We start from the raw sequence: 14,719 nt of genomic DNA, 5'->3' as shown, positions 1-14,719 counted from the left end.
CATAAAAATTAAATTTAAAAAATTCTGTTGGAAAAGTCTTTGAACAATTCTTACAATATGATATATTCCCTACATTGTAAGGAATTCCTTACACTATTAAGGTTTAGTTCTTTGGTAACACACACAAAGCCCATTCAGTTGATTTAACTAACATCACTGGGTCTCTAGCAAAACATAATCTCCCAAACCAAGATGGAAATATTAAAAAATAGAGAGACAAATCTGGATCTCAAAATTGGATGGAGGTAAAGGCTTATTAAGATTTTAATTTAAAAATAGAAGTTTATTATTAATAAATTTTTATTAAAGTCAAAAAAGATACAAGTCCATGAAAATGTTGTAGTGTTTCAGAAGTTTCACAAGACATTCCAAGAACTGGACAATCATGCTGGTATTTTACCAATGATTTGCATTAAACTTGCTCTCCTGTTTTTTCTGTGTTTTTTTTTCTTTTTGTAAGAATGAAACTAAAGAAATCAATTTAAATTCTCTGTGAGTAGTTGAAGGAAAGGGAAGTATTAATACATTTCTGTAAATTTCTAGAAAATGACAACTGATTTTAAGAGACATAAAGCAGATCTGTGGTTATCTGTAGATGTGGGTGGGGAAGGGAGGAGGGAGATATGAAAAAGGCCATAATCAAGTTTTGGAGTTGATGGATATGTTTGTTATTTTGATTGTGGTGTTGGCTTTACATGTATTTACATATGTCACAACCCATCGAATCGTATGCATTAACATGCACAGAATATGTAACTATACCTTAATAAAGTTCTAAAAAAGAAGTGAAAGCTTGTGAAACATATATTTATTGCAGGATATAAAATGCATGGTTTACCCATTGGAAAGTCAATGGAGGTTGTTACTGTTGCAATTTTTGTTTTAAAAAATTATCTGGATGCTGTGTGATGCCCAGGCTGGGGAGAAGGTGGTTGGAAGCGGAGATTCTGCAGGGAGGCGCGGGCTGCCACATGGGCAGGGGAGGAAAGGACGCCGGTTGGTTCCTGACAGGAGGTGCAAAGAGAAGCCTGTGGAGGCCCTGCTCACAAAGGGGGCGCAGCGAGGAGCCGGGCTCATGGCCAGGTTCTCGGTTTGAGCAAGTGGCTGTGCAGCGCTGCCGTTTCCTGACACAGTGAAGAGTGGAGACATTAACTTCAAGGGGAAGAGGGAGAGGTGCGCTTTGGACACATTTGTGAGACGTGAGATGCCTGTGAGAGCACCCAATGCATATGCTAAGTTGGTAAAGGCTTCTAAAACTGAGAGGAAGAGTTTGAGCTACAAAAAGACTTTTGGGTATTATCAGCATGTGTGAAGTGGGTGGCCTTCACCAAGTGAGGCAAATGTCACTGCAGGGGGGTCCAAACAGGGACCCAGAGTCAGGCTGCCAGACGGCTTATCTCCCTAGATAACTACATCCCTCCGCCCTCCCCCAGATAACCTGAGTGAGGGTGAACAAAAGTTCTATGAGCAGGAAGCCAATATTCCCTATGCTCCTTAGAGGCTGCTTTCTAAAACTTATGTTCAAAATTCTACAATATAGATAGAAAATAAAAATATAATATTTTAGTAAATTAACCTAATCTGTTTCCAGTCCAACTTTGAAATAATCCTCAAAAGCTCTTAAATGTTTAATTACTTATTTAATAGGTGTTAATAATCTCATAATCATCGCACCTAATGTACACCTCTTAAATAATCTTGATATATGTCTTGCTTCATTGATACTTTTTAAATCCAATTAGAAGTGAAGACTGTGGGAACATCTGTGATAGGATTTGCTGAAGGGAGCTGGAGAGTCAGTGCTGTGAGGCTCTGCGATCAGCAGCTCTTACATACTCCTAGTGACCGACAATAGAAGCAGAGCAAACAACTTTGAAGCTGTAATTTACTACTATAGGAGGAGACGAGAACAGAAATTTCATGGCTGGTATGAATGGTGTTCTTTCAAGTAAAGCTTAGGTTGAGAATAACGCAGGGTAGAGTTAGTTTTGTTAGTTTGCATTTGCTTTGAGCCTACCCGAGGTGCTGGGGAGTTATGAAACCTTGCTAGACTTATGTTTCTTCATCTGCAAAATGAAAATGATACAACTTCCAACGATTTGAGTGAGAATAAATGGTATAAAATACACAAAACATGCTTTGTAGAGGGCAGAGTACTCGGGACTGCACTACAACAATAATAATGAGACGTCATATCTAATGGTGGCAACTGATAGTGATTTTAATTTGTGTACTGAATTTCATTTCATTGACAATTTTCCAAGTCATTAATAAGGCCTAGAAAGAAATAACGCCAACTCTTCAGATGCTGATGAAAGAAAATAAATGAAAGAAATATGGAATTTTTAAAGCTTTGTACACTTTGCTGACTGTGAATTTTCGTGCATATAATTAAAATGAAGGGTCTAGTACCTGCTTATTGTGCGTTGCTTGGACTGAAACACAATTCTGAATATGGTTATTTCATCTCTCCCGTTCCTATCTTTATATTTAGTTGCTTTTCTAACTTTCTAATTTACTTTTTTCTTTTCTCTGCTCTCTGTGATATTGCTCATTTATTTATTATCTACCTGTGATCAAGATTAAATCGTTAATTTTAATTTTGTAACTGCTTATTTTATTTTTTATTTTTGTAAAAATATTCATATTTTCCTTTTTATAAAAATAATTCAATAGTCACTGTTTTTTTCCTTTTTATTGACTTGATCGGGGTGACACTGGGTAACAAAATTACACAGGTTTCAGGAGCACAATTCTGCAACACGTTATCTGTACACTGTATTGTGTGTTCCACCGCCCACGTCAAGTCTCCTTCCATCACCATTTATCCCACTATACACTCCTCTACCTCTGTCCACCCCCACCCCTGGCAAACACCTCGATATTCAAAGTTGAAAATTTTCAAAATATACTAAAAAAAATGTCATCCATAATCCCATCACCAAGAGATAACTGCTACTGCCTTTTTGCTATGTAGTCACATAGTCTCTTTTCTATGCACTGATACATTTTATAAGTTCAGTGATAGCATGTTGCTCCTAGTTCTTACTTACTACCTCATGAATATTTTTAAATAATGTGAGTTGTTTTTTACAACATTTTTAGGTACTGCATAGTTATTTTAAATTTAAATTTTATGGATGAAACATCATTTGTTGGACCCATCGGAAAGGCAGTTGTCAGTTCTTTTTTCCTGTATAAGCAGACCTGTGATAAACATTCTTAAGGCTATATATTTACATGAATCATGATTATTTCCTTAGGATGAATTGCTGGATTCAGTCAAGCCTGCATATCAAATTACAAAAATTATAATACCTATTGCCAAATTGCAGTCCAAAAGGTTTTAACAGTCAACCCTCCTACCAGCTTTACATGAAAGTAACTCATCACAAAGCAGCTAATAGTAGATATGATCATTTTTCAGTTTTTATATTTTTATCTGTTGTATCTTTTATTGTTTTAACATATGTTTCATTGGCTACCAGTTATGCTGAAGAGTTTTCATGCTTTTTTTTACTTGTATTTGTTAGTTTCTGAAATGGTCACCTATTTTGCACGGTTATCTATTAGAGCATGTCTTTGGTATAATCACTTCTAATAACTTCTTATATACTAAGGATATCAACTATAAAAATAAAGATTTGATTAGGAAGACCAGTGATGACTTTAACATTTCTAGGATTAACATATGCCAACATTCATCCTAAAACTCAAGAGAAAGAGAAGCTTTCTTTGTTTACTGAGATGCAAAAATGATTACAAGTAGATGATTGAATCTAAGTTCAGTTTTATGCTTCTTTTTTTATTACTCCATTTTCATTCAAATTTGAATCAATGTTGCGTTCAGTTTATTGTTATTTAGACCCTCAGAAAAATTTTGGGGTTATTTACATCAATATATTTTTAATCACTATTATATCTGTTATGTTTTTACTTTCTCTTTCCCTTAAAATTGTGTGAACATGATTTTCCTTTATTACCCCAAAGAATGAACTGGTGTAACTAAATTTTATTGACACATTACCCTATATCAGAGGGCTTACTGGTGTAGCCAAAGTTAAGACAAGAATCACCCTGCAATACAACAGGTTTTGTGCCTGTGTAAGGTCTTCCTGTGTAAGTCAGGGCCCTAATGCTTTGCCCTGGTGTTGGCATCATTACATAGAACCTGACTTCTTTGAGGTCAGCAGCAAATCACAAATGTAATATAAGGGGAATTCATAAGCAGATGTATACTTCTCTAGACTCTGACTTAGTTACAATTAGTCCATAATAAAAACTAAAAAAAATTAGGAACTCATGTAGCTTCAAAGAGTGTAAACTAGCTGATTTTCATGAGTGGTTAGCAAATAAGTGTGCCGTATGAATAATAAGTACTGAAATAAAGTACATTAATTAATATATGCTTTATAATCTCTTCACTATCTCATGTGACTCTTACCTATCAGTAAGGAAGATATTGTAGAGGAATAAAAAATGAGCTTTGTAGCCTAGCTGGCATGGCTCAGTGGTTAAGCATCGACCTAGGATCCAGGAGATCTTGATTCTATTCCTGGTCAGGGCACATGCCCGGGTTGAGGGCTCCATCCCCAACAGGGACCGTGCAGGAGGCAGCCGATCAGTGACTCTCATCATTGATGTTTCTATCTCTCTCTCCTCCCTTCCACTCTCTGAAATATATATATATTTTATAAAGAGCTTTGTAGACATATGTATTTGCAAACATGATCTTGGCAAGTCAACTAATCTCTGAAAAATGTCAGCTTCCTTTTTAGTAAAACAGATATAAAAAAGAAAATAATACTTGTCTTTCAGAGCTGTTGTGAGTTTTGAAAAGTACAATGAATTTTAGCACTTAATACTCAACTCATTCATTCATTTATTCAACACATATTTTTGAGCATCTACCATGAATTCTAGACACTAGGAATTACAGTTTGAAGGAAAATAGGTTCCTGCTCTGGTGCAGACTATAGGATAATGGGTAATAGTTAATAAAAAACAAAAGTAGATAGATAGACAGCCAAGTAGATGGATACTGTCAAATAGAACTAAATGCCATGAAGAAAACAAAGCCAAACAAAGTGTGGTCCTGTAGGGGCGGTGTTGGGTAACACTGAATGAGGGAGGTCAAGAAGATCTTGTTGAGAGGTGATAATCTGAGTTGCAACCTGAACTAAAGGAAGGATAGCCTGTCGGGAGGCGGTAAAGACCTAGAAGGGGCATATATGCGCAAAGGCTCCGATGTAGGAACAGACTTTACTGTGTGAAGAGCACAGAAGCGCCCATGTGGACAGAGCAACGTGAGCCAGAGCCCGGTATGAGAGGGTGGGCGAGGCGGTGGGCGCCAGGTCACAGGCTATGTGCGGCTTTGCTGTCACGGAGGGAGTTGACCCTGGGATGGTAACAGGGAGCTATCATGATTATAGTGACGATAAAGACAATAAAGATCAAGTTGATTACCAATTCAGCAGTTTAGAGAAGTGTCCTTTCTTCCTAAATGTTATTAAGCGAGCCAGGCTCTGAGTCTGGGCTCCGGTTCGCTCTGCTCTGTTTTACTCTATGTTTCGTTACTGCCTGCAGTGGTGCTGGTTTTTCACCTCTGAAGCTCCGAGTTGAGTACTGCTCTTAAATATTTTTTGCTTGTTTGTTTCTATGCCCTGTCTTAAGGCATTTGCCAGTTTTCTGCATTGATTTTAGTGCTGTAAAAGCATTTACAAGGCTCAACAGGTTTATTTAGATTTCTGAAATTCAAACTGCTGTATTTTAATAAGAGCTATAATTAATAGACATCTTTAGAATTGTTTTTCATTTTTCTACCCACCCTACGCCCCAATTTTCTTTTCTTCAAGCCAGACTCTGTCCTCACACATAGTTTAGTGCCCCCTGCCCCTGAAAAAAACAAGCCCAACTGACATTCTAGGAAGGAATCCCCTTCAGAGCCTTGCCTCCTGAACTCGTTTTGTCTGTTTGAGCTACATCTGCTTGTACATAATTTCCCTCCCCCCCAATTTTGCCTTTTCTCTTTGACTGAATACTCCACTCTCCATCGTTGGCTTTGGTGCCTGCTATGTTTGGTGTTTTTCCAATCACTATTGAAAAAAAGGTTATGCCTCAGCTTTCCTACACAGCCTTTGGCATACATCATGCATCTTGTCCAGCCTATTCACTACCCTCACCGTCCAATTTTCCAGTGAAACTCACCAAATGTAACTGTCAACCAGTATAGAATTCGCTTCCCCTCTTGACACTCTGTGCCTGCATTTAAATTAATAATACCCTTAATGATAAGATATTTTTATATATAATGCATTTGCAAGTTAGGTTTCATCCGTTTGACAACAGATGTTACAGGGAAATCAAATCCTTACAAATGCATATGCACGCTATATCAATACTCTAATTTTGTTTGCAATTTGTCCAGGTATTCAAAGAATATTAATTGAGTTTAAGAATAATTTTTTTTCTACAATACTCTTGTAAATATTATAAGTTTTGGACTTTATCATCAGTCATTTTGGCAGGAAGATTGTAGTATAATTTTAAGAGTTGATGTGTGGCTTTCAACCAAATTAGTTTCCTTAGCACCAGTCATTGTACTGTATATTTATATCTTGAAATCTTCAAGCTTCAAAAGCTCTCATTAAATTCAGAATACATCTGAAAAGTCCTATCACATTTCATGAAGGTGATGTGGGTTGTAAATAGAGAATGAATAGGCCTGAAGGGAGCATAAGGTGTTTAGTGATAGCGGAGTTTGAGTGCCTCTAGGTGCAGATTTCACTCATTTTAAAATTTTATGTAAGATCTGCTTTTTTAATACCTACCCTATACTTTTATAATATGTTAAACTAACCACCATTTGGCCTGCTCAAGGGTCCTACCTTATATAACATGATAGTGACATAAGCAAATCCCCCATAGTGAAGGAACTATAAACCATATTCAGCTCTTTACCCTCTACACCAGGACTCATTACTTTAATGGGTAATTCTTTGTGGGAAATCTCATCAGGCACTCCTTTTACATATAAACATATAATTCACCATTGCATCTATCATTCCCTGAAAAAGGATTTGCTATCAGCTTTAAATATATCCACTAAGTAATTGTACAAAACTTCCCCATCTCAAATTCATGTTGGAGATCCCTTATCAAATCACTTTTCCAGCACAGTCTTTTATTAAATCTTCTAAATTTGTTTCTGAGAATTCCTCCATACTGATAAGATAATCAGACAATATTTGTCAGAGCTCACTGAATTATGTCTTCCATAATATTATTATATTCACTATTTTTCAGACATCAATATTCGTATCACTTCATATACAAATAAACCACAGAGCTAAAATTACACTAGTTTCACCTGATTTTCCATTTAAAGTATGTTATTCTATTTCTGATATTTCATATACTCTTCTAAAACATGAATAAGGGAATAAGTCTTTACTACAATCTATAAAGTTAACCTTATAATGGAATTAGTGATAGTATAGTGTGGTATTGCATGCAATTGATAAATAATATGATTATTGATTAATAAAGTCTATATGTACACATTTATCATAATAATTCCACACTATCATCACTCCATCTACAAATATTTACTGTGTATTCTCTATGAAAGGCACTCTGCTAAGTGATGTGAGAGACAGAGAGAAGCACCTCCCCTCAAGAGAGTGACAATCTGGCCAGGGTGCGGTCCTCATGCATTATTTACAAAAAGTAACATGCAGGGCACGCCAGCTGCATAGTATAGCTAACACCTCTCTTGAGATGAAATCCTAGTCTCCTGGTAGTTAGGGAAATCTACCCAGGAAGGTTAAAACTTAAGTTGGGAGAGCCTTGAGATATTATGTTTCCAATTATGTTGAAAAAGTGAAGGATGTAAGGCTAAGAACGCGAGCCAAGAATTGAAATGGGAGGCACAGGGTATGCTGTAGAGATGCCTTGTCCAATATGCTAGCACTAACCACGTATGGCTTCTGAGCAATTCAGCTGTGGCTAGTCTGAACTGAGATGTGTGATTTTAAAGACGCAGTTTTGAAAAGTAAAATATCTCATTAATATTAATCATTAATCATTACATATTAAATTTATAAAATTTTCGATATATTGGGTTAGACATAACAATGTTATTAAAATTAATTTTATCGCTTTTTATATTTTGTAATGTGGCTACTAGAAAATTTAAATTTATATATAGTTTAATTGGTCATTTGCATTATGTGTCTATTGGTCAGCATCAAGTTATTGAGTAATTGTAAGACGGCCTAGTTTGTTAAATATGCCTTTTTAAGAGAAGTTAATAGGCTAAAAAGTGGTGACTGGTTAGGAGTGGCAAGAAACCAGAAACACAGAAAAGTATAACCTATGCAAAGGCCTACACATGAGGTGACAAGAGCTGCATGAAGCAGGGGGCAATGGGAGAAGAGATGGCATAGCAATAAATACCTTTTTGTGCCTGATTACTTTTGCTCAGTGAAATAATTTTTTTAGATTGTTCCTAGTGCCAGAGACATTGTAGAAAAAGACTTTCAGAATAATCAACTGCAGTGACTAGACATGGAGTTAGAAAGAGGGCGGAATGAAATATACCTGATACTGTATATTCTCCCAGGCAGGGAGAATGGTGATGCAATTGGTGGAAGTGAGGACTTTGATGGGGGAACCTGTTTTGTAGGGAAAGGTTTTTAAGTCCTTGAATTTACTTTACTGGTGTAGCTCTTATGATGATTAATCTCTTGATGGAATAAAGAATGTAAGGAACAGGTAGATGGACAGGTAGATGGCTACGTCTGAGTCAATGTTGTACATCAATGAGTAAATGTACTGAAGATTTGGTAGAATGGAACTGGAATTCAGGGAGGAAATGGTCAATTTTTCATGGAGACTAGACAGCTGTCTTGGTAGAACTGAATCGAATGTTGAATTAAAGGGTGATACTATGATTTCAGGTGATGATTTTCTTGACAGTTCAAATGCAAAGCCAAGAATTGAACCATAGAGAATACTGACATTTGGAGGCTGGAGTAGGATGTTCTACAAAGATAAACTGATCGGTTGTGGAAATGACAAGGGAACAAAGACTGTTGGGATCATGGAATCTAAGAAATTTTAAAAAATATATCAAGAAGTAGGAGACAGCCAGCAGGAGAAAATATTTTAAGTGTATAAAGGAATGTAGGTGGCATTTTACTATTTAGCATCAAAATATTACCTGTCAAGAATCCAGTCTTCAACCATGAAATCTAAGAAAAAGCAGATGTCCATGGCCTGTCTTTCTGCTTTTGGATTACATGGCCCATGCTCGAGCTTTTCTCCAGATGTGGTTTCCTTTTCTCATTCTCTAGTAAGTATGCCTATCCCATAAAGTTTCTCCTGAATAGTGTCAGATTTATTGTTTCCTGTAGCATTTAATAACCTCATCCTCAGTCAGCACTTATCACAGATTGCCTAATATTATCTTTTTTGTGCATATTATTTCTTCTGATTCCAAGGCTATGTTTTTGGTACTCCACCTGGCTGCCTCCCAAAGATTGCCCTTAATGTTAAATTATTCAGTGCAGAGAGGAAACAGCTGATTAAAAAAAAATGCAGGGCTAAGGCTAGTAGGAATACTTGGTCTGGACTACTGAGAGTCACGGTGCTCCCAAGGACGCATAGATCATCGCTGGTTTTTCATTTTACCCTCAGTTTTCTTCTTTGTTTCTCTTCATGGCCTTTAGTGATGTTTAAGGGTGGAACCCACATTAATTCATTCATTCAACAAGGTAGTAAAATATTTAGGTTATAAAATAAATTAAATATACATCCTGCATACCCGCAATGGCAATTTATATACATGTTTACATGCGTCTCTTCCACACTTGAATGTGAGACTCTTGAGGAAAGGAACTTTTTATTATACAGCTTATCAGTATTTGTATTTCTAGTGTAGAGATGGTTCTTGGCACCTAGTAGACTGTCGACTCACATTAATGAATATATAAATCAAGGAAAGTGTGAATTTCTTCCTGAGGAAGCTTACAGAATGGGTAAAAAAGACAAAATATGTGCACAAGTTAACCAGAGTGCAAGTGGGAAGGAGAAGCCAGACGAAGAAGTACTCAGATAAAAACTTATTAGGATTAAGGGAAAGAAAATAAAAAGTCTTACACAAGGATGGGAGAAGGCTTCCTGGAGAAGCTGGCATTTGGAAGGTAGAATTGAAACCGTGGAAATGGGACATTTTACTAAAGGGAGCAGTGCCTATTGAACCTATAAAAATATTTTTATTCCTTTATATTTATTAAGGAAACGTACCTGTTTTTTTCCATGTCTGGTGAGTTTTTACTTAAACTTCTGCGACCACTTTTTCTTTACAAAAAAAACTTTTTTGTTTGTTTGTTTCCATAAAAAATTCTTACAATATGTAGCCTCACAGGCGGGTTTTATTTTAAGGACAACGGCATTTTTACCTCCTGCTTTGTGTGAGGGTCTGTGGGTTGTAAGGGATGAGAAAAGAAGAGTCCCCAGCTGCCACAGCCCAACAAAACCCCTGAAAATGATGACTGCATTCATTTCCACCCAACGCCACATTTGGAAAGTGATCTTTCTGAAAGGAGGGCTGCAAATAGCTGCTGCTTCTCCCAACTGCATCGCTTCCCGACGCGGCGGTGGCTCTCTCGCGCTGACGCAGCTCCCAGCCTCGCACCGGCCTGCCTTTGAGCTGTTAAAGACATTTTGCTCCCAACAATAAAAAGAGCGTCCTATAAAAGCAGAGAGGCCTTGTTTTTAATAAGCTGAAATGAGCGAAATGCACAGTTGAAAGTGAAAATGATTGCGAGGCCGGGAAATGGAAACAGCGAATGCGCCTCCCCGGTGGCCCCAGGCTTGGGCGATGCCCTGAGAGGATTCTCATGAACTGGGGTGGGCCTGAGCACTAGGGGGAAGATGAGATGTGGTCTATAGGACATGGCGTTTTCTGCACATGCAATGTGCTATGTTGGAAAGAGCTTGGGTGTTAGGACAAGGTTTGAATCCCAGTGCTGCCTCTTACCCTTACCAGGTTTTTCCTTTTTTTTTTAACTTGCTAAATTGCATAATCTTTCCAAGTTCAGATTCCTGCAAATAAAGCATGTATTACTTATTTCTCAGTGCTGCTGTGAGGGTGTTGAGATAATGTCTATAAACCTGGTGGGTTCATAACAGATGTCAGTGTCTTCCCCATTGTGTGTGTGGGGGGCCCACACCTCTCTGTAAGGGACTTCTCCCACCAGTGGATTCACTTCAGATTAGTCGGGCGATGGAAGCTGAGCTATGATTCACTGAGAAGATGGTGCCATTCGCCCACCATCTGCAGCGTTTGCCCAGGTATCACCCATCCCTAATGGGGATGTGTCTGAATGTAGGAGAGGCAGCTGAATCCCTCCCCTCTGTTCTTCATTCCCATTGGGCTCATTGGGTAGAGTCCATAGACACAACAATGTACAACCTGGCAGTAATCAAGTCAGTGTTGTCAGACAAAAGCTCTCCTTTTCCAAGAATGTGACAGCATTAGAAACACCATTTTTTTTTTCCTGGAGAAGACCTGGGGAAACATCTGATCCAAAGTCCGCACGCAGATGATGACACAGAAGCCTAAGAACTAGCTCACTTGCCCAAGATGTAAGGAAAGTTAATGGCTCGGTTTGGATCAGAATCCAGATTTCTGTTGCTCAGCTCAGGAAGCTTTCCAATCATTCCCCTACCTCTCAATCATCTCCACACCTCTCCAGGAGAAGCATCTGTCCAACTTTTTCAGAAGAACATACAAGCACAGTAAAAACCAATGTCACATTCAAGGCCAGGCACTTCAGATCTGTGAAGGGATGGTTCTGAGTGCAAGACCTAATGGAAAACACTAGCAATGATCATTTGGGAGATTAATTTTCCTTCTTAGATTGGCAACAATCCTGAATGCACTCTTTTTTTTAACACACATGGAGACACATACGCAGGAGCATGTGCTTGTGCACACACATGCATTCACGCACAGACACACACAAAAGTTTGGTTTTCTCTGGGGATTAGTTAGTTGCTCAGGTGGTCTCATTCAATCACTGCACTATCTCTGGCTTGAAACACACTGACTTTTTGTGGTAGGGATGGCAGTATGCAAATTGACTGGAGTCAATCGTACCTGATTTTCTAAATTGCCTCTGCTATAACAATTCTCCCGCCGAGTAATAAGCCATTCAAGTCAAACAATGGGATTGATTACACATTCCTCACTCTGGGGAAACTCCATTAGTTTTACCTGAATAAAAACTGCAGAACAGGGCCCAATTTGGGGTAACTAGTGTACAAAATTCTCCAGGAAGCACAGTAAAAATAAGTTTGAAAAAGCTTAAACATTACTCTTTAGCCACAGGGAATATCAAGCAAACAGAATATTATTTACAAGTCACATAAAAGCATGCTTAAGTGAGTATCACTTGGTGCAGTCGGAATTGACAGAGCTCTTAACTCTAGCTTGGCTCTTGGGTAGAGAGTGTAGGCTCCAGGTGAATCCTGGGAGCTCTGTAGCTCTGTTAGAAGTCCACATAGTGAGCAAGTCTCTAGCTTGAGACTACCTAATTCCAAGCCACAGAGGACTAGTAGTTGGGAGACCTGGAGAGGAACCCTAGCTCATAAACTGCTAGCTGTTTGATGTTTGGCAAGTTACTTAACTTTTCTGAATCTGGGGTTTCCTGATACCTAGATTGGGCTTAAAATACCTGCCCTACCTGGTTCCCAAGATTGTTTTGAGAATGAGATAAATCCATGTATAAAAAGTGACTTGAACTGTTAAGTGCATTGCTAATGCAGGGGATTCTTCTCATCAAGGTGGTCATTTTTGCCGATCTTGTGCACAGGTCTATAAGGTCTAGAGCTCAGCCACTGGTGGGGTTGGCCTTCTGCTCTTGACCTAAACCTGTATACAGTGGATGCAGCGTAGTCGGACTTTGCAGTCAGATAAAGTCCTGTTCAAGTCAATCTCTACTGACTAGCTCTGTTTCCAGTGGCAAGTTATCCAACTTGCCCAGATTCATCTGTAAAATGGGCAAAGAAAGAACACCTGACAGAGAATCAGCAGTGCAATGCACAGAGCATGAACACCGTGCAGTTGATGTTACTAGTTATTGTTAGAGAACTGCATCTTGCAGGAATAGTCACAAGGCGCCTTGTTCTGAACCAAGCAAGAACTTTCAGTTCCTGGTGTGGTCTGAAATCTGGGCTCCAGGTATTCATATTTCTCTCCTCTTAGCTTGAGGGACTTCTGAGGACCTGTAAAAGGCCTGATATGACATTGCAGCCTTTGGGCTCCCAGTCCCTAGATTGTGAGTTTTTGGAAAGTAGGATTATGCTTTTTTGCATCTCACCAATATTAGTATTCATAGTGCCTAGCATGGAGGCTGGCATGTAGCCAGGTGCTTAGCAAACACTTTTGCATGAACTGGGAAAGAAATCTTTGGGTTATGTAAGGACAAATAGGAACAAACAATATGAGTCTTAATCCATTTTGTTGAAAACATGGGAAGAGTTATTCCTTTCCTCCCTTGTATAATATTTGCCTTTGAAACTTGTAAGTTTAAGTTCTTTCTCTGTTTCTTGGAAATGTATGTTTTTAGAAACTAAGTAAACCTTGTATTTAACATTATGACCTAGGACTTGACAGCCATCTCTTTGAAATGTAAAAATCAGAGGAGGTTGTGCCTCTGTCTTCCAGATTCTGTGGGAAGACAGGAACTTAAATTTGGTGGGCCCCTTTGCTCCAAGTTCGAAAAAGCCTTTCTGCCATAAAGATTCAAGTCTTTTTGTCCCACCCTTCCCTTTTGGATAAAGTCAATTAGCTAACATAGATGGTCACTCCAATTACCAGGTAAAGTTAGGATAAATGATAGGTGACCAGTGATGCTGTCGAGCCCTCTTTTTTGAGGACTAGTTGTTGTTTATCTTGAAAACATATGGACAGAAAAGAGGCCACATATTAGACCATACAAGTTCAGGGGAGGCCTGCAAGTGAGCCTTACAAACTCAAAGGCTGAAAGTAACCATATAGGATGGTCTGAACATAAAAATTCCTAACTAAAAGGTAGTCATGGTGATAATCAGGTCCTAGGCCTCTAGCTTCCTTGACAAATGTCAATCTTTACCTTAAGTGAGCCTGCCTATTGTCTTTTTGCTTCTAAGATAATACAGCTTTGAAATGGCAGGGTAATTGTCTTTTCTAAACCCCTCAGGGCACATCTGCTGCACCAGAGCACAAGGCCATAGAACCCTCATTGTTATCTTATTTCCCTTATACCATCTCCATGTGCTGTAAATGTCAATTTATTAAGTATCCTGTACCCACCAATGGAAAACAAGTATGTGTCTCTGCATTTTGCTTTTTATCCAATCCCCCAGATTCCCCTGCTTTGCTTTCTCCAGCTCCATTAATCTACCACCAATGGATTTCATGTAACCCCACTTACGCGTCCTCTGTTTATTCTAATGCATAAAATAAGCCACAGAACTTTCTTTCTCCAGAGCATTTTCTCAAGGCATTGAGATTTACTTCCCCACAGTTGTTTTCAGTTTGGCTCAAATAAGAATTCTCTACAGGTTGAAGAGATTAACCAAGGAACTTATATGATATATGCGTGACACAGACAGTAGTGTGGTGAAGGCCTAGGGATGTGTGTGTGCAGGATGGAGGGGGTCAATGGGG

The 14,719-nt window shown here is 38.4% G+C and overlaps 1 long non-coding RNA gene across 1 annotated transcript in view; it reads right to left on the bottom strand.

Moving 5' to 3' along the window:
• Positions 1 to 14,719, bottom strand: part of LOC148091804 (uncharacterized) — a 246,704-nt gene that overhangs the window by 116,628 nt on the left and 115,357 nt on the right. The window lies entirely within an intron of this gene.

This window comes from Miniopterus natalensis, chromosome 12 (genome assembly GCF_054644295.1).
Source record: "Miniopterus natalensis isolate mMinNat1 chromosome 12, mMinNat1.hap1, whole genome shotgun sequence".
Lineage (NCBI taxonomy): Eukaryota > Metazoa > Chordata > Mammalia > Chiroptera > Miniopteridae > Miniopterus > Miniopterus natalensis.
This window is presented reverse-complemented; position numbering and strand designations above follow the sequence as displayed.